A 26,019-nucleotide genomic window follows, 5' to 3' on the forward strand; every position below is an offset into this window, starting at 1 on the left:
TACAAGAAACAGTAGGCAACACTAGAATATTAACCATGATGTCAGTACAGAAAGGGAGATCTTTGACTAATGCAGCATTCGTGACCAGGTGGGAGGTGGGAATTTACAAGTTGTGAAGTCGTAAAAAACGAGTTGGTTGCAATTTCCTGCTTTGAACTCGTCGAAATGCTGATTGACTAATGGCCAACAAGCTGCAAAAACCATAAACTAAAAATACAGCTGTCACGCTTGTAAACAAAGTATAGTGTTCAAAAACCATATTAATAGATTTTTTATAAATAATGTTTTGTTGCATTTAACTGCCGGAAATGCTATTATCGAGGTTATATCCTTAGTAGATGATGTCAGCATGTAGGAGAATGGGGAGCTCAGGATGGTGGACAAGTTTCCCACAAGTAATTACCAGTTGGAGGGCCGTTCAAGTGGATTTTTCCCAGTTTTATGTGGTAAATTCCCACTTCTCACTTGGTTACGAATGCAGCATTAAGCGCAACTGAGTGCCCCCTACTACCCCCTGCCTTTGTAACTGTATCTGTCCCTTAGTGGTTTTAACAGTGACCAGTCTATGCTTGGCTCTTCTTTTGTTTTGTTCTTATGTTGAAGATGTTCTTTTTACATTTTCTTTTCTCAATGGGCAAACAATGAAATGTGTTAACTGTTTGGTAAAGTTTTTAGTGCTTCGTTTTTTGAGCCTGAATATTTTATAACATGTTACAATGAAGATTGTAGTGTACAAATCCACATTTATAATATATGATATGTATGTTATGATGCAATAAAAATAAAGTAATGATTATATTATATCCATCTGCTTTTTTCTGTAAGTAATGAGTATCAACACACTGCCAAAGGAAGTCCATAGTTGGTTGAAACTGAAAGTATGTAAAAAATAAAATAAAAAATAAAAAAATGTAACAGATACAAATTACATGCAAAAGAAAATGTCTATTTGAAATAGACAGGTGTTTGCATTTTGTACATTCAATATCTACCTGCAATGTCGGGTAACTAACTTTCCTGGTAACATATCCCATACGATGCTTGTCATGTACGTAAGCCAATGCATGCCTATCAGGGGACACTTTACTACAAGCAACTAATATGAATATTAGTTTCCTCCAATACGACAGACAAACAAAGGTTGACTATTTCATTGAATTCATGAACATGACACTGGTAGGGTGCTTGTCAAAAACGGTATTCTGTATATCTGTATTGCATGGTCAATGAAAGATCATACTCACATATGCTGTCTACCTATACTCAACTGAACACAGGTATACCAGTTTGCACAGAGTTAGAATACCTAGGATGATACCTATAGGCAGTGCTTGACTTGGACTTAAATAGGTGCCGGTACTCATTTTGGGTGCCGGTACTGATAATATATATAGATGCAAGAGCTCCACAATACTTTTGAGATAATATTATATAAGAGGAACAAGAGCTCAAGCAGTAGAACATTTGAGGTGCCGGTTCTTAGCTCCTTTGGCAGTGTGAGGTCCTGCCCAAGTCAAGTACTGCCTTTACACCTACTTTCTGGAGGGTCTTCAGTACTGTCTGTTGAAAACTGCATTCCCTCTCACTGCATGGGTTTGTCAAATAATGATCATAAATGTTTCATGTGTGTATACCTCAGTTATTATAAGACACAACACGCATAAACAGCTTGTGGAAAACATTTAAAATCAGAGCATTTTGCCATGGAAACCAAGATGACATAACTTTGTGGTCACCCTTGACCGTACTGGCAAAAATAATTCATGATCTGATGGAATTCACAAGTTCAAAGTAGAAATAACCCCTAACATATTCAGAATGAAAAGAGTCACAGGGATATCTACCTGCATTACAATTCCGTCACAGGTGTTGGGTGAGAAAGGGGACATAATGGAAACGCTGGCTTGTTATCAGAGAGGAAGAGGCAAAGCGAGAGTGTTTACTCTCTGCCAAAGAGGTCGATGAGAGAGTCAAATTTGGTCAACAAAAAAAACAATGAATTTGCTACGTGAGGCTTATTTGATCAAATATAAGTTCGGTAATGGTTAGGTTGTTACGGGTGCACTGATATAATTGGATGCTCGTAGCATTTCGGCAGAAAAAACATCAACTTTATATCCGAGTAGTGTCTATGGTGTTGTGACTGTTGTGCACACGCGTATCTGGCCTCTCATTGGCTAGAATGGTCCCACCTGATCTCGCCACCTCCCGCCTGCCTTCCATCTTTGAGGACACGTATTACCATTGTTAGAGCGGTCACTCGATTATCTTGGAAATATAATAGATACTCTTTATTGTTATGCATTGTTTCCAGGGGGACAGACTTTGTGGTTGGATAGACAGGAAGTTGCATGTTTCACAGAAGGATGTAGCTAGCTAGCTAAAAGATAAACCTTTATATTGAAAAATAAATGCGTCTATGACTCTGTGGTGCAAAGACACCAATGTTATTTATGTGTTGAGTTGAAAACCAACGCGTTGGACCTGTTTGGTAGCATTACTCGTCGTCGGGATCCAGAAATCAGGTAACGTTAGCTAGCTAAAATGCTATCCAAGTTAGCAGAGGTGTAAATAATATTTACGTCGATTCTGTTGCAAAACGTTTACTCAGACGGACAACCTAAACCAGAGTTTCTATTGGACAAATGCAGGTAGGTCCCGCCTCATTTCCGTTTGGTTGTTAAACGGTAAACGGTTTCCGTAATGAATACACCCCTGGTTAACTAGATAGGTAAAACCACTGCAGTAGCTAGCTAACATGCCACCTAATTTAACATATCACTGCATAGCAGTCTGGACTCAGGTTTGGTAGGTATGACCACAGTATGTGAGCAGAGCGTGCCCAATTTGACTGGAGCGCAGAACGAGTTTTCCAAGGCTGGAGCTTCGGCCTTCTCCAGTAGCGCTCACTTCGTGAGCTCACGCCTCTATCACACTGGGTGTTTTTGCATTTTGGTACCAGAAGTACATTCATTTCCAATGGCACGCTGCGTTTGCCTTACAGCATTGCGTTGCAGAGGCAGTTGTTGTAGTACGTTCTGTGTGGCGCATACATTGGATTTATTGAACATATGCATCAAACTGTACGCGTAGACGGCTTGACAGAAATGGTAGTAGAAGCTGAATGTTGAACCTTTGTTGTACACATTCAAATCAAATTTTATTTGTCACATACACATGGTTAGCAGATGTTAATGCGAGTGTAGCGAAATGCTTGTGCTTCTAGTTCCGACAATGCAGTAATAACCAACAAGTAATCTAGCTAACAATTCCAAAACGAATACCTTATAGACAGACACAAGTGTAAGGGGATAAAGAATATGTACATAAAGATATGAATGAGTGATGGTACAGAGCGGCATAGGCAAGATACAGTAGATGGTATCGAGTACAGTATATACATATGAGATGAGTATGTAAACAAAGTGGCATAGTTAAAGTGGCTAGTGATACATGTATTACATAAAGATGCAGTAGATGATATAGAGTACAGTATATACGTATACATATGAGATGAATAATGTAGGGTATGTAAACATATTAGGTAGCATTGTTTAAAGTGGCTAGTGATATATTTTACATAATTTCCCATCAATTCCCATTATTAAAGTGGCTGGAGTTGAGTCAGTGTGTTGGCAGCAGCCACTCAATGTTAGTGGTGGCTGTTTAACAGTCTGATGGCCTTGAGATAGAAGCTGTTTTTCAGTCTCCCGGTCCCCGCTTTGATGCACCTGTACTGACCTCGCCTTCTGGATGATAGCGGGGTGAACAGGCAGTGGCTCGGGTGGTTGTTGTCCTTGATGATCTTTATGGCCTTCCTGTGACATCGTGTGGTGTAGGTGTCCTGGAGGGCAGGTAGTTTGCCCCGGTGATGCGTTGTGCAGACCTCACTACCCTCTGGAGAGCCTTACGGTTGTGGGCGGAGCAGTTGCCGTACCAGGCGGTGAAACAGCCCGACAGGATGCTCTCGATTGTGCATCTGTAGAAGTTTGTGAGTGCTTTTGGTGACAAGCCAAATTTCTTCAGCCTCCTGAGGTTGAAGAGGCGCTGCTGCGCCTTCTTCACGATGCTGTCTGTGTGGGTGGACCAATTCAGTTTGTCTGTGATGTGTACGCCGAGGAACTTAAAACTTACTACCCTCTCCACTACTGTTCCATCGATGTGGATAGGGGGGTGTTCTCTCTGCTGTTTCCTGAAGTCCACAATCATCTCCTTAGTTTTGTTGACGTTGAGTGTGAGGTTATTTTCCTGACACCACACTCTGAGGGCCCTCACCTCCTCCCTGTAGGCCGTCTCGTCGTTGTTGGTAATCAAGCCTACCACTGTTGTGTCGTCCGCAAACTTGATGATTGAGTTGGAGGCGTGCGTGGCCACGCAGTCGTGGGTGAACAGGGAGTACAGGAGAGGGCTCAGAACGCACCCTTGTGGGGCCCCAGTGTTGAGGATCAGCGGGGTGGAGATGTTGTTGCCTACCCTCACCACCTGGGGGCGGCCAGTCAGGAAGTCCAGTACCCAGTTGCACAGGGCGGGGTCGAGACCCAGGGTCTCGAGCTTGATGACGAGCTTGGAGGGCACTATGGTGTTAAATGCCGAGCTGTAGTCGATGAACAGCATTCTCACATAGGTATTCCTCTTGTCCAGATGGGTTAGGGCAGTGTGCAGTGTGGTTGAGATTGCATCGTCTGTGGACCTATTTGGGCGGTAAGCAAATTGGAGTGGGTCTAGGGTGTCAGGTAGGGTGGAGGTGATATGGTCCTTGACTAGTCTCTCAAAGCACTTCACGATGACGGAAGTGAGTGCTACGGGACGGTAGTCGTTTAGCTCAGTTACATTCGCTTTCTTGGGAACAGGAACAATGGTGGCCCTCTTGAAGCATGTGGGAACAACAGGCTGGGATAGGGATTGATTGAATATGTCCGTAAACACACCAGCCAGCTGGTCTGCGCATGCTCTGAGGGCGCGGCTGGGGATGCCGTCTGGGCCTGCAGCCTTGCGAGGGTTGACACGTTTAAATGTTTTCCTCACGTCGGCTGCAGTGAAGGAGAGTCCGCATGTTTTGGTTGCGGGCCGTGTCAGTGGCACTGTATTGTCCTCAAAGCGGGCAAAAAAGTTATTTAGTCTGCCTTGGAGCAAGACATCCTGGTCCGTGACGGGGCTGGTTTTCTTTTTGTAATCCGTGATTGACTGTAGACCCTGCCACATACCTCTTCAGATGATAGTGTTATTGCACAAAATGGTATGCACTAACACTGTTGGTGTGCCTGCCCATCATGCATTTGTAGGCTACTTTTTTGAGATTTTTATTTTTAGTATTTGTTTTATGTATTATTTTTAAAATATTTTTTTGTTATAACATTTTTTTGTAAGCTACTTGTGTGCTGCTATAGAGTACCAGGTCAAACAAGAAATGGTTGCAATTGTTTTTCCACCATTCATTTTTCCCATAATGGATTTTAGTAGCACTTAAAATAAAGGCTGTGTTTTGTGTAGGCTTACCTTGCGTTTTGCACAAAACAGTTCTCGTCTCCTAACTCCGCTGCTATTTCAGTCGCATTGTTCTCAACACCAATATGCTGGTAAATTTGCTATTAGGCACATAGCAACATTGTCTAGGAAAAGGCACCTATTCAACAGCACACTGATGTTTCAGAACACAAGACAGCAATTGTTATCCAACACAGGAGAATGTGCATTTGTTATAAAATAATATTATTTGTATTAGTGTTGCACCATTGTTCTTACATAATATAAGGTAGCCTAGTGGTTAGAGCATTGGGCCAGTAACTGAAAGGTTGCTGGATAGAATCCCTGAGCTGACAAGGTAAATATCTGTCGTTCTGCCCCCTTAGCAAAGCAGTTAATCCAAAGACGTGGACGTCGATTATGGCAGCCCCCCGCACCTCTCTGATTCAGAGGGGTTGGGTTAAATCCGGAAGACACATTTCAGTTGTACAACTGATTAGGTATCCCCCTTTCTCTAATCATATACAATTTCAGTAGCACATGTCTTAGTGATGGACTGCACCACCCCCACGGCATCCACAATGGATTAGTCCACTCAGACAGGCACGAATCAGACATGTCTTGTTTTTATTTATTTCACCTTTATTGTAAAGGTCAACCGATTCAGATTTTTCAACGCCGATACCGATTTATTGGAAGACAAAAAAAAAGCAGATCCCGATTAATTATTTATATATATATATATATATATAACTCAGCAAAAAAATAAACGTTCTCTCACGGTCAACTGCGTTTATTTTCAGCAAACTGAACCTCTTGAAACTAGGGGGCACTATTTTTATTTTTGGAAAAATATCGTTCCCAAAGTAAACCGCCTATTTCTCAGGACCAGATGCTAGAATATGCATATAATTGACAGCTTAGGATAGAAAACACACTAAAGTTTCCAAAACTGTCAAAATATTGTCTGTGAGTATAACAGAACTGATATTGCTGGCGAAACCCTGAGGAAAATCCAATCAGGAAGTGCCTCTTATTTTGAAACCGTTGTGTTCCTATGTACCCCTATTGAAAGGGATATCAACCAGATTCCTTTTTTTACGTATTCCCTAAGGTGTCTACAGCATTTTGACGTAGTTTCACGCCTTAATGTTGAAGAATGAGCGTAAACGACTACATTGCGTAAGTGGCCAGCTGAGGGCTCTGAGTGATTATTGCGTAAAAGACAGAGGTAGTCATTTTTCCTCTCGCTCCTACTGAAAAGCCAATTGTCCCGGTTGATATATTATCGAATAGATATTTGAAAAACACCTTGAGGATTGATTATAAAAAACATTTGCCATGTTTCTGTCGATATTATGGATATAATTTAGATTTTTTTTCAGCGTTGTCGTGACCGCTATTTCCGGTGGATTTTTCAACATAACGTGACCAACAAACGGAGGTATTTTGGGTATAAAAATAATCTTTATGGAACAAAAGGAACATTTGCTGTCTAACTGGGAGTCTCGTGAGTGAAAACATCCGAAGATATTTAAAAGTAAACAATTCATTTGATTGCTTTTCTGATTTCCGTGACCAAGCTTCTTGCTGCTAGCTGGACCAAATGCTATGCTAGGCTATCGATAAACTTACACAAACGGTTGTCTTGCTTTGGCTGTAAAGCATCATTTCAAAATCTGAGACGACAGGGTGATTAACAAAAGGCTAAGCTGTGTTTCACTATATTTCACTTGTGATTTCATGAATATGAATATTTTCTTGTAATATTATTTGACCTTTGCGCTATGCTAATTAGTGTAGTTGATGACAATTCTCCCGGATCCGGGATGGGTAGTTCCAAGAGGTTTTGTGTAAATATTTGTATGAACATAACAAGATTTAACAACTGAGACATAAACTGAACAAGATCCACAGACATGTGACTAACAGAAATAGAATAATGTGTCCCTGAACAAAGGGGGGGGGGGGGGGGGGATCCTCATGCCTCCTTGCAGCATGCCTAAGGCATGTTCACACAGATAAGCAGGGACCCTGGGCATCTTTCTTTGGGTGTTTTTCAGAGTCCATAGAAAGGCCTCTTTAGTGTCCTAAGTTTTCATAACTGTGACCTTAATTGCCTTCTATCGGTAAGCTGTTAGTGTCTTAACGACCGTTCCACAGGTGCATGTTCATTAACTTTTTATGGTTCATTGAACAAGCATGGGAAACAGTGTTTAAACCCTTTACAATGAAGATCTGTTAAGTTATTTGGAATTTTGCAAATTATCTTTGAAAGACAGGATCCTGAAAAGGGGCCGTTTCTTTTTTTTGTTGAATTGTAAGAATGACAATTACAACCATACTGAATGAACACTTTTATTTTAACTTAATATAATACATAAAATCAATTTAGTCTCAAACACATAAGGAAACATGTTCAATTTGGTTTAAATAATGCAAAAACACAAGTGTTGGAGAAGAAAGTAAAAGTGCAATATGTGCCATGTAAAAAAAGCTAACGTTTAAGTTCCTTGCTCAGAACATGACAACATATGAAAGCTGGTGGTTCCTTTTAACATGAGTCTTCAATATTCCCAGTTAAGAAGTTTTAGGTTGTAGTTATTATAGGAATTATAGGACTATTTCTCTCTATACCATTTGTATTTCATATACCTTTGACTATTGGATGTTCTTATAGGCACTTTAGTATTGCCAGCCTAATCTCAGGAGTTGATAGGCTTGAAGTAATAAACAGCGCTGTGCTTCAAGCATTGTGAAGAGCTGCTGGCAAACGCAGGAAAGTGCTGTTTGAATGAATGCTTACGAGCCTGCTGCTGCCTACCACCGCTCAGTCAGACTGCTCTATCGAATATCAAATCATAGACTTAATTATAATATAATAAACACACAGAAATACAAGCCTTAGGTCAATATGGTCAAATCCAGAAACGATCATTTCGAAAACAAAACGTTTATTCTTTCAGTGAAATCTAGAACCGTTACGTATTTTATCGAACGGGTGGCAACCCTAAGTCTAAATGTTGCTGTTTACATTGTACAACCCTCAATATTATGTCATAATTATGTAAAAATCAGGCAAATTAATTACGATCTTTGTTAGGAAGAAATGGTCTTCACACAGTTCGCAACGAGCAAGGCGGCCCAAACTGCTGCATATACCCTGACTCTGCTTGCACTGAACGCAAGAGAAGTGACACAATTTCCCTAGTTAATATTACCTGCTAACATGAATTTAATTTAACTAAATATGCAGGTTTAAAAAAATATACTTGTGTATTGATTTTAATAAATGCCTTGATGTTTACGGTTAGATACATTGGTGCAACAACAGTGCTTTTTTCGCAAATGCACTTTTGTTAAATCATCACCCGTTTGGCGAAGTTGAAGTAGGCTGTGATTCGATGATAAATTAACAGGCACCGCATTGATTATATGCAACGGAGGACAAGCTAGTTAAACTAGTAATATCATCAACCATGTGTAGTTAACTAGTGATTATGTGAAGATTGATTGTTTTTTATAAGATAAGTTTAATGCTAGCTAGCAACTTAACTTGGCTCCTTGCTGCACTCGCGTAACAGGTGGTCAGCCTGCCACGTGTAACTGATGTGAAATGGCTAGCTAGTTAGCGGTGGTGCGCGCTAATAGCGTTTAAATCAGTGACGTCACTCGCTCTGAGACCTTGAAGTAGTTTTCCCCTTGCTCTGCAAGGGCCGCGGATTTGTGGCACGATGGGTAACGATGCTTCAAGGGTGGCTGTTGTCGATGTGTGCAGAGGGTCCCTGGTTCGAGCCCAGGTAGGGGTCGAGGAGAGGGACGGAAGCTATACTGTTACATTAATGCTGTTGACCTGGATCACTGGTTGCTGCGGAAAAGGAGGTCTAAAGGGGGGTGAGTGTAACCGATATGAAATGGCTAGCTAGTTAGCAGTGGTGTGCGCTAATAGCGTTTCAATCAGTGATGTCACTCGCTCTGAGACCTTGAAGTAGTTGTTCCCCTTGCTCTGCAAGGGCCGCGGATTTGTGGCACGATGGGTAACGATGCTTCGTGGGTGTCAGTTGTCTATGTGGGCAGAGGGTCCCTGGATCAAGCCCAGGTAGGGGCGAGGAGAGGGACGGAAGCAATACTGTTACACAAGCAGTCTCCTCGTGGATCGCAATGTAATCGGCCGTAATCGGCATCCAAAAATGCAGATTACCGATTGTTATGAAAACTTGAAATCGGCCCTAATTAAATCGGCCAACCTCTAGTGTCTTGTACACCATGATTATTATACAATTGACCAGTCGACTAAATAGGATCAGCCCTAGTCTACATCTAAAGAATCATTATGGAATCTGAAAAGACACATATCCCGAAAGCATGATGGTGTACTACCTGCACATGCTAACAGAAAGGAACAAGGTGGGTAGCTAACTGTCATTGTAGCCAAGGATTTATAAACTAAAAACCTCTTTCAAGAGGCTTTCTGTTTTATAGGGTTATTTAGCCTAAAAATCTTTAGGCCCACCTATAGAAAAGGAAAAAAATCAAACCAAACTGTATTTGTCACATGTAGACCATACTGTGAAGTGCTTACTTACAAGCCCGTAACCAACAGTGCAGTTCAAGAAGAGTTAAGAAAATATTTACCAAATAAACTAAGGTAAAAAATAATAAAAAGTAACTCAATAAAATAAAAATAACAAGGCTATATACAGGGGGTATCGTGTCAATGTGCGGGGGTGCATGTTATTCGAGGTAATTTGTACATTAAATTTGTATATTAAAGCACCTGTAGCAGCAGTGTTAAAAATAAATGGTGGGGGGGGCGGTCAATGTAGATTATCAGATGGCCATTTGATTAATTGTTCAGCAGTCTTATGGCTTGAGGATAGAAGCTTGCCGTGCGTCTATGACTTGGGTGACTGGCGTCTCTGACAATTTTTTGGGCTTTCCTCTGACACCGCCTATTATATAGCCCCTGGGTGGCAGGAAACTTGGCCCCAGTAATGTACTGGGCCATACACACTACGCTCTGTAGCACCTTACTGTCAGATGCCGAGCAGTTTCCATACCAGGCGGTGATGCAACCAGGATGCTCTCGACTTTTTGAGGATCTGGGGACCCATGCCAAATCTTTTCAGTCTCCTGAGGGGGAAAAGGTGCTGTCGTGCCCTCTTTACGACTGTCTTGGTGTGTTTGGACCATGATAGTTCGTTGGTGATGTGGACACCAAGGAACTTGAAACTCATGACCCGCTACATTACAGCCCCGTCAATGTTAATGGGGGCCTTTTCCTGTAGTCCACAATCAGCTCCTTTGTCTTGCTCACATTGAGGGAGAGGTTGTTGTCCTGCCACCACACTGCGCCGAGAGGGTGTTCTCCGCTGCTGGCCTGCACCATCTCATGGGCCTGAAGCAACAGACTCTGTAGACTGAGCCTAGTAAGGCATTTTTTATTTAATTTAATTGTAAGTATTTCACAGTCTAAATGCACAATTTATAGACTAATTATTTAATACAACAAAATGTTGTTTAAATGCTGAGCGCTTAATGTTCCAGCCAACCTAGTGTGTCGCACTCGCAAATGCTTCACAATTGATTTATTTGTAGGCTACAGACTTGAAATAATTTAAATAATAGGCTCAACTCCAGTCACATATTAGGGTTACAACCAAGTTCGAGTTAATGTTAGGGAGAAACTAGATAGCTAGGAGAAGTTAGCCTAGCTAGCTAGCTGTGAATTTCAGTTAATGCTGGCATTCACATGAAAATTGGAGTGTGTTAGCTAACTAAAGTCAGTATAAATATGCATGCGGAATTAACCAGCAACTATTTATGTTCATAATACACTCCCACGTGTGAATGAATTAGATCAGCTAATGTCAGTCAACCACTAGCCCTTGATCATGACTCAGTTCCATTACATTATACATAAGTCACATAAGAGTCAAGGCATTTTCTGTAGGGGGAGTTTTGTTAAGAGCTCCGAAGCTCAACCTGAACATTAACACGTGGCGCTTGTGGTATGTTTTCGGAACCATAATGACCTTATCTTTCATATCAGCGAGAAATTATCTAAAAAAAAAAAGGTTAAAATCATACAAACTTTGATAGGATTAGTGTTTCCACACGGTCATATCTCCATGTTACGGCGCTTGTTTACGGAAAACATATGGAAAACGAGGCGACCGCCTGTGTTAAGCTATCTAGCATGCTCTGAACAACTGTGTGTAAGCGTAACTCAGGAAGTGTAGCGGAAGTGTAGTTTCCTCGGATGGAGGCACTCTAAGCTGGTATGGATCTGTGCAAAACTGCTACAGTAAGTGTATATTTTATTTGAAGTATTCTTTCTCGCTGATGAAAGATAAGGGCCATGTACACTGCTCAAAAAAATAAAGGGAACACTTAAACAACACAATGTAACTCCAAGTCAATCACACTTCTGTGAAATCAAACTGTTCACTTAGGAAGCAACACTGATTGACAATAAATTTCACATGCTTTTGTGCAAATGGAATAGACAACAGGTGGAAATTATAGGCAATTAGCAAGACACCCCCAATAAAGGAGTGGTTCTGCAGATGATAACCACAGACCACTTCTCAGTTCCTATGCTTCCTGGCTGATGTTTTGGTCACTTTTGAATGCTGGCGGTGCTTTCACTCTAGTGGTAGCATGAGACGGAGTCTACAAACCACACAAGTGGCTCAGGTAGTGCAGCTCATCCAGTATGGCACATCAATGCGAGCTGTGGCAAGAAGGTTTGCTGTGTCTGTCAGCGTAGTGTCCAGAGCATGGAGGCGATACCAGGAGACAGGCCAGTACATCAGGAGACGTGGAGGAGGCCGTAGGAGGGCAACAACCCAGCAGCAGGACTGCTACCTCCGCCTTTGTGCAAGGAGGAGCAGGAGGAGCACTGCCAGAGCCCTACAAAATGACCTCCAGCAGGCCACAAATGTGCATGTGTCTGCTCAAATGGTCAGAAACAGACTCCATGAGGGTGGTATGAGGGCCCGACGTCCACAGGTGGGGGTTGCAGCCCAACACCGTGCAGGACGTTTGGCATTTGCCAGAGAACACCAAGATTGGCAAATTCGCCACTGGCGCCTTGTGCTCTTCACAGCTGAAAGCAGGTTCACACTGAGCACATGTGACAGACGTGACAGAGTCTGGAGACGCCGTGGAGAACATTCTGCTGCCTGCAACATCCTCCAGCATGACCGGTTTGGCGGTGGGTCAGTCATGGTGTGGGGTGGCATTTCTTTGGGGGGCCGCACAGCCCTCCATGTGCTCGCCAGAGGTAACCGAGATGAGATCCTCAGACCCCTTGTGAGACTATATGCTGGTGCGGTTGGCCCTGGGTTCCTCCTAATGCAAGACAATGCTAGACCTCATGTGGCTGGAGTGTGTCAGCAGTTCCTGCAAGAGAAGGGCATTGATGCTATGGACTGGCCCGCCCGTTCCCCAGACCTGAATCCAATTGAGCACATCTGGGACATCATGTCTCGCTCCATCCACCACCACAGACTGTCCAGGAGTTGGCGGATGCTTTAGTCCAGGTCTGGGAGAAGATCCCTCAGGAGACCATCCGCCACCTCATCAGGAGCATGCCCAGGCATTGTGGGGAGGTCATACAGGCACGTGGAGGCCACACACACTACGGAGCTTCATTTTGAGGACATTACTAGACATTTTAAGGACATCAAAGTTGGATCAGTCTGTAGTGTGGTTTTCCACTTTAATTTTGAGTGTCACTCCAAATCCAGACCTCCATGGGTTGATAAATTTGATTTCCATTGATAATTTGTGTGATTTTGTTGTCAGCACATTCAACTATGTAAAAAAAAGTATTTAATAAGAATATTTCATTCATTCAGATCTAGGATGTGTAATTTTAGTGTTCCCTTTAATTTTTTTGAGCATTGTATTTCGAAAGCAGTATCGCAAGCAATGATTATGGACGTTCCTAAACGTTAAAACACAGATTGTAGTTCACATGAGAGTGGTGGGTGAAGCCAATGGTTGAAAATTAGGAAGAAGGCAGAATGTCGCCTACTAGTCAATCAACATCTAGGTCATTTAAAAAATATATTGTTATATATTTAACTTGGCAAGTCAGTTAGGAAGAAATTCTTATTTACAATGACGGCCTATCCCAGGCCAAACCTGGACGACACTGGGCCAATTGTGCGCCGCCCTATGGGACTCCCAATCACGGCCGGATGTGATACAGCCTGAAATCGAACCAGGGACTGTAGTGACGCCTCTTGCTCTGAGATGCAGTGCCTTAGACTGCTGCACCACCATTTCTCATGCACAGTAGCTTGCCGGAAGATACCGACCGTTAAATCAAATTTATTTATATAGCCCTTCGTACATCAGCTGATATCTCAGTTCTGTACAGAAACCCAGCCTAAAACCCCAAACAGCAAGCAATGCAGGTGTAGAAGCACGGTGGCTAGGAAAAACTCCCTAGAAAGGCCAAAACCTAGGAAGAAACCTAGAGAGGAACCAGGCTATGTGGGGTGGCCAGTCCTCTTCTGGCTGTGCCGGGTGGAGATTATAACAAAACATGGTCAAGATGTTCAAATGTTCATAAATGACCAGCATGGTCGAATAATAATAAGGCAGAACAGTTGAAACTGGAGCAGCAGCACAGTCAGGTGGACTGGGGACAGCAAGGAGTCATCATGTCAGGTATTCCTGGGGCATGGTCCTAGGGCTCAGGTCCTCCGAGAGAGAGAAAGAAAGAGAGAATTAGAGAGAGCATATGTGGGATGGCCAGTCCTCTTCTGGCTGTGCCGGGTGGAGATTATAACAGAACATGGCCAAGATGTTCAAATGTTCATAAATGACCAGCATGGTCGAATAATAATAAGGCAGAACAGTTGAAACTGGAGCAGCAGCACATCCAGGTGGACTGGGGACAGCAAGGAATCATCATGTCAGGTAGTCCTGGGGCATGGTCCTAGGGCTCAGGTCCTCCGAGAGAGAGAAGGAGAGAATTAGAGAACGCACACCTAGATTCACACAGGACACCGAATAGGACAGGAGAAGTACTCCAGATATAACAAACTGACCCTAGCCCCCCGACACATAAACTACTACTACAGCATAAATACTGGAGGCTGAGACAGGAGGGGTCAGGAGACACTGTGGCCCACTCCGAGGACACCCCCGGACAGGGCCAAACAGGAAGGATATAACCCCACCCACTTTGCCAAAGCACAGCCCCCACACCACTAGAGGGATATCTTCAACCACCAACTTACCATCCTGAGACAAGGCTGAGTATAGCCCACAAAGACCTCCGCCACGGCACAACCCAGACAGGATGACCACATCAGTGACTCAACCCACTCAGGTGACGCACCCCCTCCAGGGACGGCATGAGAGAGCCCCAGTAAGCCAGTGACTCAGCCCCTGTAATAGGGTTAGAGGCAGAGAATCCCAGTGGAAAGAGGGGAACCGGCCAGGCAGAGACAGCAAGGGCGGTTCGTTGCTCCAGAGCCTTTCCGTTCACCCTCCCACTCCTGGGCCAGACTACACTCAATCATATGACCCACTGAAGAGATGAGTCTTCAGAGACTTAAAGGTTGAGACCGAGTTTGCGTCTCTGACATGGGTAGGCAGACCGTTCCATAAAAATGGAGCTCTATAGGAGAAAGCCCTGCCTCCAGCTGTTTGCTTAGAAATTCTAGGGACAATTAGGAGGCCTGCGTCTTGTGACCGTAGCGTACGTGTAGGTATGTACGGCAGGACCAAATCAGAGAGATAGGTAGGAGCAAGCCCATGTAATGCTTTGTAGGTTAGCAGTAAAACCTTGAAATCAGCCCTTGCTTTGACAGGAAGCCAGTGTAGAGAGGCTAGCACGGGTAATATGATCAAATTTTTTGGTTCTAGTCAGGATTCTAGCAGCCGTATTTAGCACTAACTGAAGTTTATTTAGTGCTTTATCCGGGTAGCCGGAAAGTAGAGCATTGCAGTAGTCTAACCTAGAAGTGACAAAAGCATGGATTAATTTTTCTGCATCATTTTTGGACAGAAAGTTTCTGATTTTTGCAATGTTACGTAGATGTAAAAAAGCTGTCCTTGAAATGGTCTTGATATGTTCTTCAAAAGAGAGATCAGGGTCCAGAGTAACGCCGAGGTCCTTCACAGTTTTATTTGAGACGACTGTACAACCATTAAGATTAATTGTCAGATTCAACAGAAGATCTCTTTGTTTCTTGGGACCTAGAACAAGCATCTCTGTTTTGTCCGAGTTTAAAAGTAGAAAGTTTGCAGCCATCCACTTCCTTATGTCTGAAACACATTCTTCTAGCAAGGGCAATTTTGGGGCTTCACCATGTTTAATTGAAATGTACAGCTGTGTGTCATCCGCATAGCAGTGAAAGTTAACATTATGTTTTCGAATAACATCCCCAAGAGGTAAAATATAGTGAAAACAATAGTGGTCCTAAAACGGAACCTTGAGGAACACCGAAATTTACAGTTGATTTGTCAGAGGACAAACTATTCACAGAGACAAACTGATATCTTTCCGACAGATAAGATCTAAACCAGGCCAGAACTTGTCCGTGTAGACCAATTTGGGTTTCCAATCTCTCCAAAAGAATGTGGTGATCGATGGTATCAAAAGCAGCACTAAGGTCTAGGAGCACGAGGACAGATGCAGAGCCTCGGTCCGATGCCATTAAAATGTTACGTTTGTTTACACTGAGCTGCACTGGGGTCAGAATGCGATCCTGGTTACATTAAGACACAGTGGAGCCGGCACGAGATATGGGTCGGAAAACATACCGTAATGCAGGGATGGGATATGCCTCTGTACTCCAGGTTTTACTTTTATCAACACTGCTCCATCGAAAATATTAAAATACTGCTAGTTTTCCACGAAAACAGCCTTTTTCGTCCTCATGCTAGCTTGTAGTAGCCACCGCAGAAATTTTGGAATGGCAGTGTCAGCCAATCAGCTCCTTTGTGTTGTTGAACACGACGTGGTCGTCACTTGTTTCCACAGCCACAAAGTAAAAACCCTGCCTATTTCTACAATTTCTTAAAATCTGATTTTAAAACTAACCCTAACCACACTGCTAACATTAGGCCTAACCATAACCTTAAATTAAGGTTTTGTTTTCCTGAATTTTACGAGATAGGCCATTTTGACTTTGTGGTTTTTACTAGTTACCACAGCCACAATGTGCCAATCTATAATGCCTGCTGTGGCCAGCTAGCACGATGACAAAAAGGGCAGTCATGAATACACCCCTGGTAGTTTGGGTCCCAGATGCTGATTGGCTGAAAGCTGTGGTATATCAGACAATATACCACCGGTATGATGAAACATTACTTGTTTACTGTTCTAATTGTGTTGGCAAACAGTTTATACACTGAACAAAAATAGAAACGCAAACATGTTAAGTGTTTGTCCCATGTTTCATGAGCTGAAATAAAATATCCTATAAATGTTCTATACGAACAAAAAGCTTATTTCTTTAAAATGTTTAATAATCCTTCTACCTGACAGGTGTGGCATATCAATAAGCTGATTAAACAGCATGCTCATTATTACACAGGTGCACCTTGTACTGGGGACAATACAATGGCACTCTAAAAGGTGAGGTTTTGTCACACAACACAATGCCACAGATTTCTCGTTTTGAGGGAGTGTGCAATTGGCTTGCTGACTGCAAGAATGTCCCAGAGCTGTTTGCAGAGAATTTAATGTTAATTTCTCTATCATAACCGCCTCCAACATCACTCAAAATGTCCCACTTCTTCCATGGCCTGCATACTCACAAGACCTGTCACCAATTGAGCATGTTTGGGATGCTCTGGATCGACGTGTATGGCAGCATGTTCCAGTTCCCGCCAATACCCAGCAACTTTGCACAGCCATTGAAGAGGAGTGGCACAACATTCCACAGGCCACACTCAATAGCCTGATCAACTCAATACAAAGGACATGTGTCACACCACACTGGTTCTCTGATCCACGGCCCTTATTTTTTTATTTTTTTTAAGTTATCTGTGACCAACAAATGCATAGTTGTATATGCATCTGCGCCTAATGCATTTATTTCAATTGACTGATTTCCTTACTGATCTATAACTCAGTAAAAACTTTGAAATTGTTGCATTTATATTTTTGTTCAGTATAATAGCAATAAGGCACCTCGTGGCTAAGAACAGCCCTTAGCCGTGGTATATTGGCCATATACCACACCTCCTTGGGCCTTAATGCTTAAATATAAGTAAGGGCTGTTCTTATGCACTGCACAGAAGTGGAGTGCCTTGATACAGCCCTTAGCAGTGGTACAGTGCCTTGCGAAAGTACTCCGCCGGAGTGTCTCTTTTGGGTCACTTTTGCCGGTCCCAAGCCCGGATAAAGGAGGAGGGTTGGAATTGTGACATTAAAAAAAAGAATCGACAGAAGAAAGTTCATTTGTAGTTCTAAACATATTTAGGGTGTTTTTTTACTCACTTTTTGTCTCTCCCACAACGTTATTCCTCCCTCCTACGGTGTCCATCACAATTACATGCACATGGCCAATTATGCAAATTAGGTGATGATGCCATTTAGCAACTTTTAGGACAGCCTATAGCTACTTTCCTTACTGAGGAGTTGGCAACACTGCCCCAAACTCCTCAACCATCAACACGTATTTATGGAATGCCGTTTGGGTCTTTGCGTGTTAAAAAAGACGAAACATCAAATAAGCTTTTAATTTGATGTGCCAAATAGCCAACTTCTATTACAACAATGTTGTGCGTGCTGAATTTGCATGCGCAACTAAGCCAAGTGCCACCATATAAGGTCAGGAGCACTGTAAAAACAAAAACAATTGGGCTACAAAGAAGCACACACACACCAGCCACAATGTGTTTACAATACTGCGTTGGTAATAAGCCATTATGTGTTAGACCGAATGGGAAAACATATGTGTGAGCATTTAAAATAACAAGCAAAATCACAAATGTCCAACATTCTCCCCGACATGCAACTATCCCAGAGGCAGGGGAGAAAGGATGGGGATCTTGCTGGTTCTGTCTGCCTGCCAACCACATCCCAAGCAGTTTCACCTGATTAATCCTAGCTAGTCGAAATACAGAATAATAATCAAGCATTTTGTCACCGTTGATAACAGTTTGGAAACTGGAGGTAGGCTGTCTCCCTACTGCGTTGACTTCGGTTTGCAGTATGACAAAGTCAATCACAAATGTCTTTGATACAGGTGTTATTAGCAACTTCTGGGGTAGCTAGCTAAGTAGCTTTAGCTTGGGTACTTATCTAGAACCAATACGACCAGCCAGGAAAAATGGTCAGAAACTGCAATCATTTTCAACATTCTTAGCAATGATTAAGGAATATATGTGACTACCTATTAGTTAGCCAGCCACTTGTTGTTCTATTGAAATCGAACTTCAGTTCATGAAAATAACTAGCTAGCTAACAAACTAAACAAGCTAGTCAACTACCTAGCACTGTTGCCCCAAACTAGTTATAAGCAGCGAGCTAGCTTAATCTCGCTAGTGTGGATTGACCGGGTCCAACCATCATCAACCAAATACAAAAACTGTCTTATAAATTAGGGGTATTTTAAGATGATGACACTTATCTAGATGGTTAGCTAGCTATCTATAGCTACTTAAACTGATGTAGAATTGCAATGTTTTGGGGGGGAGAACATTGTTTGCATCCATCAGCTAGTTAGCTTTTTTTTTTTTTATTACCAGTACTGTCCCAGAGTTAGGGGAAGTGTGTCTGTCTCGTGCGGCAGGTGCAAGAGACAACTTTACCAGCATCATAGCACGTGTCGGTGAATCGCTGTGACGTATGAAATACGAGTGATGTTGTAATCAATGTGTAATAACGACATAAAACAATTAAACGTGTTAAATTATTATGTGACGTGCAGTCATATTTAGGTCCTGATTGGTCAACAAGTTTATTTGGTGTGTCAAATAGTGTTATTTGACGTATCTTTTATGACACGCAAAGACCGAAACGTCATTCCATACTAATCTCATAAAATGTCTCTGTGTACTTCCAATTTGAAGCCTTTATACCTAATCTTTCACATTGTCTGGTTGCATAGATGTTTTCAGGAGTTTGCAGATTTGCATGTTGCCATAATAAATTCAGATAACATTGTAAATTTGGTTAACCTTGTAATTACTGCCAGTGGGTCATATAATTATATAGGCTTTGTTCCTTTAAAGAGGAGTTGACTAACACATGTGTTTGTTTGGATACATAGTGATATTGTTTTCCCACACTCCACAGCATTCAACACGTTTGAAACCCACCCTCTTCCCCACTGCTTGGAATGCCAGAGATTTTTAGAAGCCATGTTTGCTCTTGGATGGGGAGAGAAGGGTGAAACGTCACTTATAGAGGAAGAAATGTAATGTGAAACTGAAATTATGTTGTCTAGAATATGAATTGGACTTAGTCACTGCCTGTGGCATTTACTTATTCAGATCAACTTTATTATCCCACCAGGGGGAAATTAATTTGGTCAGGTGCCTAAAAAGACGTACATAAAACAATATAATTCATTTAAAGTGCACTAGCTACACATTTCAATAAAATTGCAATATGTTGTGTACTCAAGGGATCAACAGACTATTGGCTGTTGGAATAAAAGATTCCCCATATCCCCTTGTCCGGCTGCTGCTGTGACTGAATTTTGAGTGAATGGGATTAGTACTGTCCTGTAAAATGCTGTTTTATGAGGATGAGTTTTGTGTACAGGTTGGTGGTTGATTCTTGATCTATACAAATTACATGTTTCCAAACACGCATATCAGACCAAAGGACAGCACACTCTGCAGGACAGATTTATAGAACATTTGTAAGATATGGTGGTCAACATTTAAAATGGTTCAGTTTGCATTAAAAAAAAAACAATCTTTGCAAAGGCACAGTCATTGGATTTCAGCTTGTCTATTTCGATTCCTCGGTACTTATGTGGTCACTCTATCGACTGATTTCCCATTGATCTTCGTAGGAGGTAGTGGAGTTTTGTTCCTTCGGAAATCAATTTCCATCTCTTTGTTTTCTTAACGTTAATTTCAAGAAAGTTATCTGCACACCACTGGATGAATTGAGCTGTTTCTCTGTCAAAACCTTGAAGAGAGGCTTGGTCTGAGTGGAGGAAACCCACAACAGCGATGTCATCTGCATATTAAAAAAATGTGTGGGCTGCGTCAGAGGTTTGACAATCGTTTGTGTACAGTATCGGTGAAAGTACGCAAACTTGAGGGGCTGCCGTATTTACCATTCTAGGTGTAGAGATGACAGATTTAAACTTCACTTGTTGAGTACGGTTCACAAGGAAACTATTAATTCACTTGATCAGTAGAGAGTTGACACCCAAATTCACCAGCTTGTCCACCAGTAGGTGGGGATGGTGTTATTTATTTATTTCACCTTTATTTAACCAGGTAATTGAGAATAAGTTCTCATTTACAACTGCGACCTGGCCAAGATAAAGCAAAGCAGTGCAACACAAACAACAACAGAGTTACACATGGAATAAACAAGTGTACAGTCAATAACACAATAGATTTAAAACAAAATAAAGTCTATATACAGTGTGTGCAAATGGCGTGAGGAGGTAAGGCAATAAATAGACCATAGTAGCAAGTAATTACAATTTAGCACTGGAGTGATAGATGTGCAGATGATGATGTGCAAGTAGAAATACTGGTATGCAAAAGAGCAGAAAAGTAAATCAAAACAATATGGGGATGAGGTAGGTAGATTGGATGGGTTATTTCAGATGGGCTATGTACAGCTGCAGCGATCGGTTAGATGCTCGGATAGCTGATGTTTTAAAGTTGAGGGAAATATAAGTCTCCAGCTTCAGCGATTTTTGCAATTCGTTCCAGTCATTGGCAAGCAGAGAACTGGAAGGAAAGACGGCCAAAGGAGGTGTTGGCTTTGGGAATGACCAGTGAGATATACCTGCTGGAGCGCGTGCTACGGGTGGGTGTTGTTATTGTGACCAGTGAACCTGAGTTAAGGCAGAGCTTTACCTAGCAAAGACTTATAGATGACCTGGAGCCAGTGAGTCTGGCGACGAATATGTAGCGAGAGCCAGCCGATTTAGAGCATACAGGTCGCAGTGGTGGGTGGTATATGGGGCTTTGGTGACAAAATGGATGGCACTGTGATAGACTGCATCCAGTTTGCTGAGTAGAGTGTTGGAGGCTTTTGTAAATGACATCACCGAAGTCGAGGATCGGTAGGATGGTCAGTTTTACCAGGGTATGTTTGGCGGCGTGAGTGAAGGAGGCTTTGTTGCGGAATAGAAAGCCGATTCTAGATTTCATTTTGGATTGGAGATGTTTAACATGAGTCTGGAAGGAGAGTTTACAGTCTAGTCAGACACCTAGGTATTTGTAGTGTCCACATATTCTATGTCAGAACCGTCCAGAGTAGTGATGTTAGTCGGGTGGGCGGGTGCGGGCAGCGATCGGTTGAAGCTAGTTTTTCTAGCGTTTTAAGAGCAGTTGGAGGCCATGGAAGGAGTGTTGTATGGCATTGAAGCTTGTTTGGAGGTTTGTTAACACAGTGTCCAAAGGGCCAGATGTATACAGAATGGTGTCGTCTGCGTAGAGGTGGATCAGGGAATCACCCGCAGCAAGAGCGACATATTTGATATATACAGAGAAAAGAGTCGGCCCGAGAATTGAACCCTGTGGTACCCCCATAGAGACAGCCAGAGGTCCGGACAACAGGCCCTCTGATTTGACACACTGAACTCTGTCTGAGAAGTAGTTGGTGAACCAGGCGAGGCAGCCATTTGAGAAACCAAGGCTGTTGAGTCTGCTGATAATAATATGGTGATTGACAGAGTCGAAAGTCTTGGCCAGGTCGATGAAGACAGCTTCACAGTACAATATTTTATCGATGGCGGTTATGATATCATTTAGTACCTTGAGCGTGGCTGAGGTGCACCCGTGACCAGCTCGGAAAACAGATTGCACAGTGCAGAAGGTACGGTGGGATTCGAAATGGTCAGTGATCTGTTTATTAACTTGGCTTTCGAAGACTTTACAAAGGCAGGGCAGGATGGATATAGGTGTATAACAGTTTGGGTCTAGAGTGTCACCCCCTTTGAAGAGCGGGATGACCGCGGCAGCTTTCCAATCTTTAGGGATCTCAGACGTTACGAAAGAGAGGTTGAACAGACTGGTAATAGGGGTTGCAATAATTTCAGCAGATAATTCGATTTGCACGGGTCCAGGTTTTGCAGCTCTTTCAGAACATCTGCTATCTGGATTTGTGTGACGGAGAAGCTGGGGAGGCTTGGAGCTGTTGGCTTGGGTTGGGGTAGCCAGGAGGAAAGCATTGCCAGCCGTAGAGAGATGCTTATTGAAATTCTCGATTATCTTGGATTTATCGGTGGTGACAGTGCTACCTAGCCTCAGTGCAGTGGGCAGCTGTGAGGAGGTGATCTTGTTCTCCATGGACTTTACAGTGTCCCAAAACGTTTTGGAGTTACAGGATGCACATTTCAGGATACAAATTTCTGTTTGAAAGAGCTAGCCTTAGCTTTCCTAACTGCCTGTGTATATTGGTTCCTAACTTCCCTGAACAGTTGCATATCGCGGGGACTATTCGATGCTATTGCAGTCCACCACAGGAAGTTTTGTGCTGGTTGAGGACAGACAGGTCTGGAGTGAACTAAGGGCTATATCTATTCCTAGTTCAACATTTTTTGAATGGGGCATGCTTATTTAAGATGGTGAGGAAGGCACTTTTAAAGAATAACCAGGCATCCTCTACTGACGGGATGAGGTCAATGTCATTCCAGGATACCCCGACCAGGTCGATTAGAAAGGTCTGTTCGCTGAAGTGTTTTAGGGAGCGTTTGACAGTGATGAGGGGTGGTCGTTTAGATAGGACAGTGGTGTGGGGCCTGATCACCTCCATGAAAGGACTGTAACAAAGCGTTTTAAAACATTGAGCAACGGAAAGTAAAAATGTGCATTTTATCAGACCAATCCAGGCACTCCCAGTTTCCATCTGCTTTCTTCCATTTTGGTGACTATTGAACATGACCCATGCCCTTCCTCATTGCTGGACACATCACAGCAGCTGAGCTTCTCCACCCAAACCCCCACCCCGTACAAATGGATGGTGATTTATCCAGGGTGCTTCTGCAAGAGCACTAAGCAGTGCTAATCTGTTCTGGGCCAGATTAGAGCTTTGTTATCCAACATCTCTCATTTTCCTCTCTGTACAGAGGAGAGGCTCCTTCTGTGTTCCGTCTGTTTTAACACTTTTAAACCAGTGTGTCTTGATTATTGTTCTCGTCTTGTGGGGATCTGGTGCGAAGCCTTCGCCGACTAGCTCTTTCGTTTCTCACCTGAGTTGCTTTCTTGTTGCGCAGATGGACGCTCCCTCCTCATCCTCCTCTTTTCCTTGGGATTTAGTGTTCATGCTGTCATCATAGTTGGTCTCCTATGCGTATTAGCATGAGTCTCGGGCACCGTGGACACTGACTCCCCCTCGTCCTCCTCTTAAAACGCTTTGGAGATTTTCATCTCTTTCTTTTCCGTGATCCTTTTTTCTTTCCTTTGGGGGGGGGGGGTGAGGTAATCAAGGAGGGGGGTGAAGATGCTGAACCAGGGGGCTGTGATGCTCTTTACAGGGCTGTGTGGGGCACTGGTGGTGCTGGCGATCGCATACTATACCTACTGGTAAGTCCTGTTGAGGGAGCAGTCGAGGATCGCGCCAGAATTTATAAGAACTTTATAGACATGACTGGTACGTTTGTTGACTCCAACTGCTTGAGGCTGTGGGCAACCACAAACTATAAATTCAAATTGATTCTACTGCCTGACACTGGTTTCGGGAGAGTGTAGACTGGGCTTGGTTGGTTGTTCACTTCTGTGGGTTTGTCTTATTTGTTCAGACATGGCTCGGGACCTTCTGCTGCTGAACATCTTGGCAAAGTTTAGCCTGTTTTGGCCTTCGGAAGGCCAATGGAGGCCAGGCTGTTTCTCCCTGTTAATCAGTTTAGCCCTGAGTGGCTATTGCTAATCTCTGCCACAACCCACATCCAATCAGGCCTTGTGTGTGTGTGTGTGTACCCTTGCATACTTGGTAGCCTGCTAAATGGAATTAACCTGGTACATAATCAATGGCAATTTACATCCTTTGCCTGCCATGTAGGCTAGGCCAGGGGTTGTAAATCGTTTCTGTTTCAAGACTCACTGAAATGCTTAAACAAATATATGGAGACCCCCTACATCAGAAATCACATTAAGACAAAATGACATTTCACAATGTGTTAATGCCTACATACATACTATATGTGAGATGTTTGTCGTTTTATATACTGAAATCTGCCGAGGCCCCCTAGTTGGCAAACAGTGGACTTCTTAGGAAGTATTTGGGTAAATCATCAAATGATCATGAAATAACACGATGACACCATTTGGTCTCAAACTAATAGACAAGCAGCCTATACAAGCACCATGCCCATAGAAAGCAAGAGATGAGTTGAGAGACAACTGAACATCCCCAAAATGTCTTGGCCTGTGTATAGACTTAAAAAAAAAAAGTTTTAACACGTGTTCTATTTCTTCCACTCAATTTCATTCAGTGATTAGAATAGAGTTTGTCGGGGGGGAACGAAAGCAGGACGCGGTCTCCCCCACCCCCCTTATACCTGGTGAAAAATGGCTGAACTTTTTTAACCTCTTTGTGTGTGTGTGTGTCACTCAGTTCGTTGGCCCAGTATTGGCGGCCAGCCATTCGTCTGAGGGGATCAGGTGATGGCAGACATCCCCTCCTCCCCATCCCCTCTCCGCCCTCTCCCCATCCCCCCTCACCAGGCAGCGCTTTGGCAGGCAGGCTGAGGGAGTGTATCCCTCTCCTTTTTGTTCTGTGTGGGGACAAGTTTCCCACTCTGCTAATGGACGGGCTTGTGAGATGTCATTAGTCTCTTAGCCAAGACTCCAAAGTTCACTCATGTTTACCGAGGAGCGCTGGTGGTTCTCAAGCTCTCTTTCCCACTATTAGTAATTCTCACTCTGTTCCTGTCTGTGGGCAAAGCTAGGGCTTCACACTTTGACAAAACGACTTGCTCTCTCTTCCAGAACAAAGGTTAGTGGTATTTATGCTCATTTCCCAGGGGTTATTGGTGTGAATGCGATGTTGTTTTACGAATATTGACATCGTTGGACGATGGAATTACTAGTCAAAGAAAAAATGTCTCCGTGTTAAACCTCAATCACCTGTTTGACTGTGAACTGATGCTCCTATTGTAGAGAAATAGATAGGCTATACCGGAAGTTACAATTTTCAGCATGCATGCTATTGTCTCCTTGCAGATGCCAGACGCACCATAGCAACTGTTTGTATTATAATTAGACTTGTTTGCAGAGTTGATATTGCCGGCTACCGTTTTTACGTTTGACTGCCGTGGTTGTTTGGTGAAGGAAGCAGTCCACTGCATTGCAACCTGATGTCAATGTGGGACAAACCTGAAGTTTGATAGCCTATACCAAAGATCAGTATCCGTAGAGAATGTCACCCGCCTT

General features: G+C 43.0%; 1 protein-coding gene across 2 annotated transcripts in view; it reads left to right on the forward strand.

Moving 5' to 3' along the window:
- Window positions 1-2,227: 2,227 nt before the first annotated feature.
- Window positions 2,228-26,019, forward strand: part of LOC139413100 (1-acyl-sn-glycerol-3-phosphate acyltransferase gamma-like) — a 36,465-nt gene continuing 12,673 nt past the window's right edge. Inside the window, exon 1 of one of the 2 annotated variants that reach the window (XM_071160162.1) lies at window positions 2,228-2,525. The gene's annotated coding sequence lies outside the window, so the exon portion shown is untranslated. Of the gene's footprint in view, window positions 2,526-25,274; window positions 25,583-26,019 lie in introns of those variants that run through there. The other variant, XM_071160161.1, reaches the window with a different exon arrangement.

The sequence above is a fragment of the Oncorhynchus clarkii genome, chromosome 7, assembly GCF_045791955.1.
Source record: "Oncorhynchus clarkii lewisi isolate Uvic-CL-2024 chromosome 7, UVic_Ocla_1.0, whole genome shotgun sequence".
Classification (NCBI taxonomy): domain Eukaryota; kingdom Metazoa; phylum Chordata; class Actinopteri; order Salmoniformes; family Salmonidae; genus Oncorhynchus; species Oncorhynchus clarkii.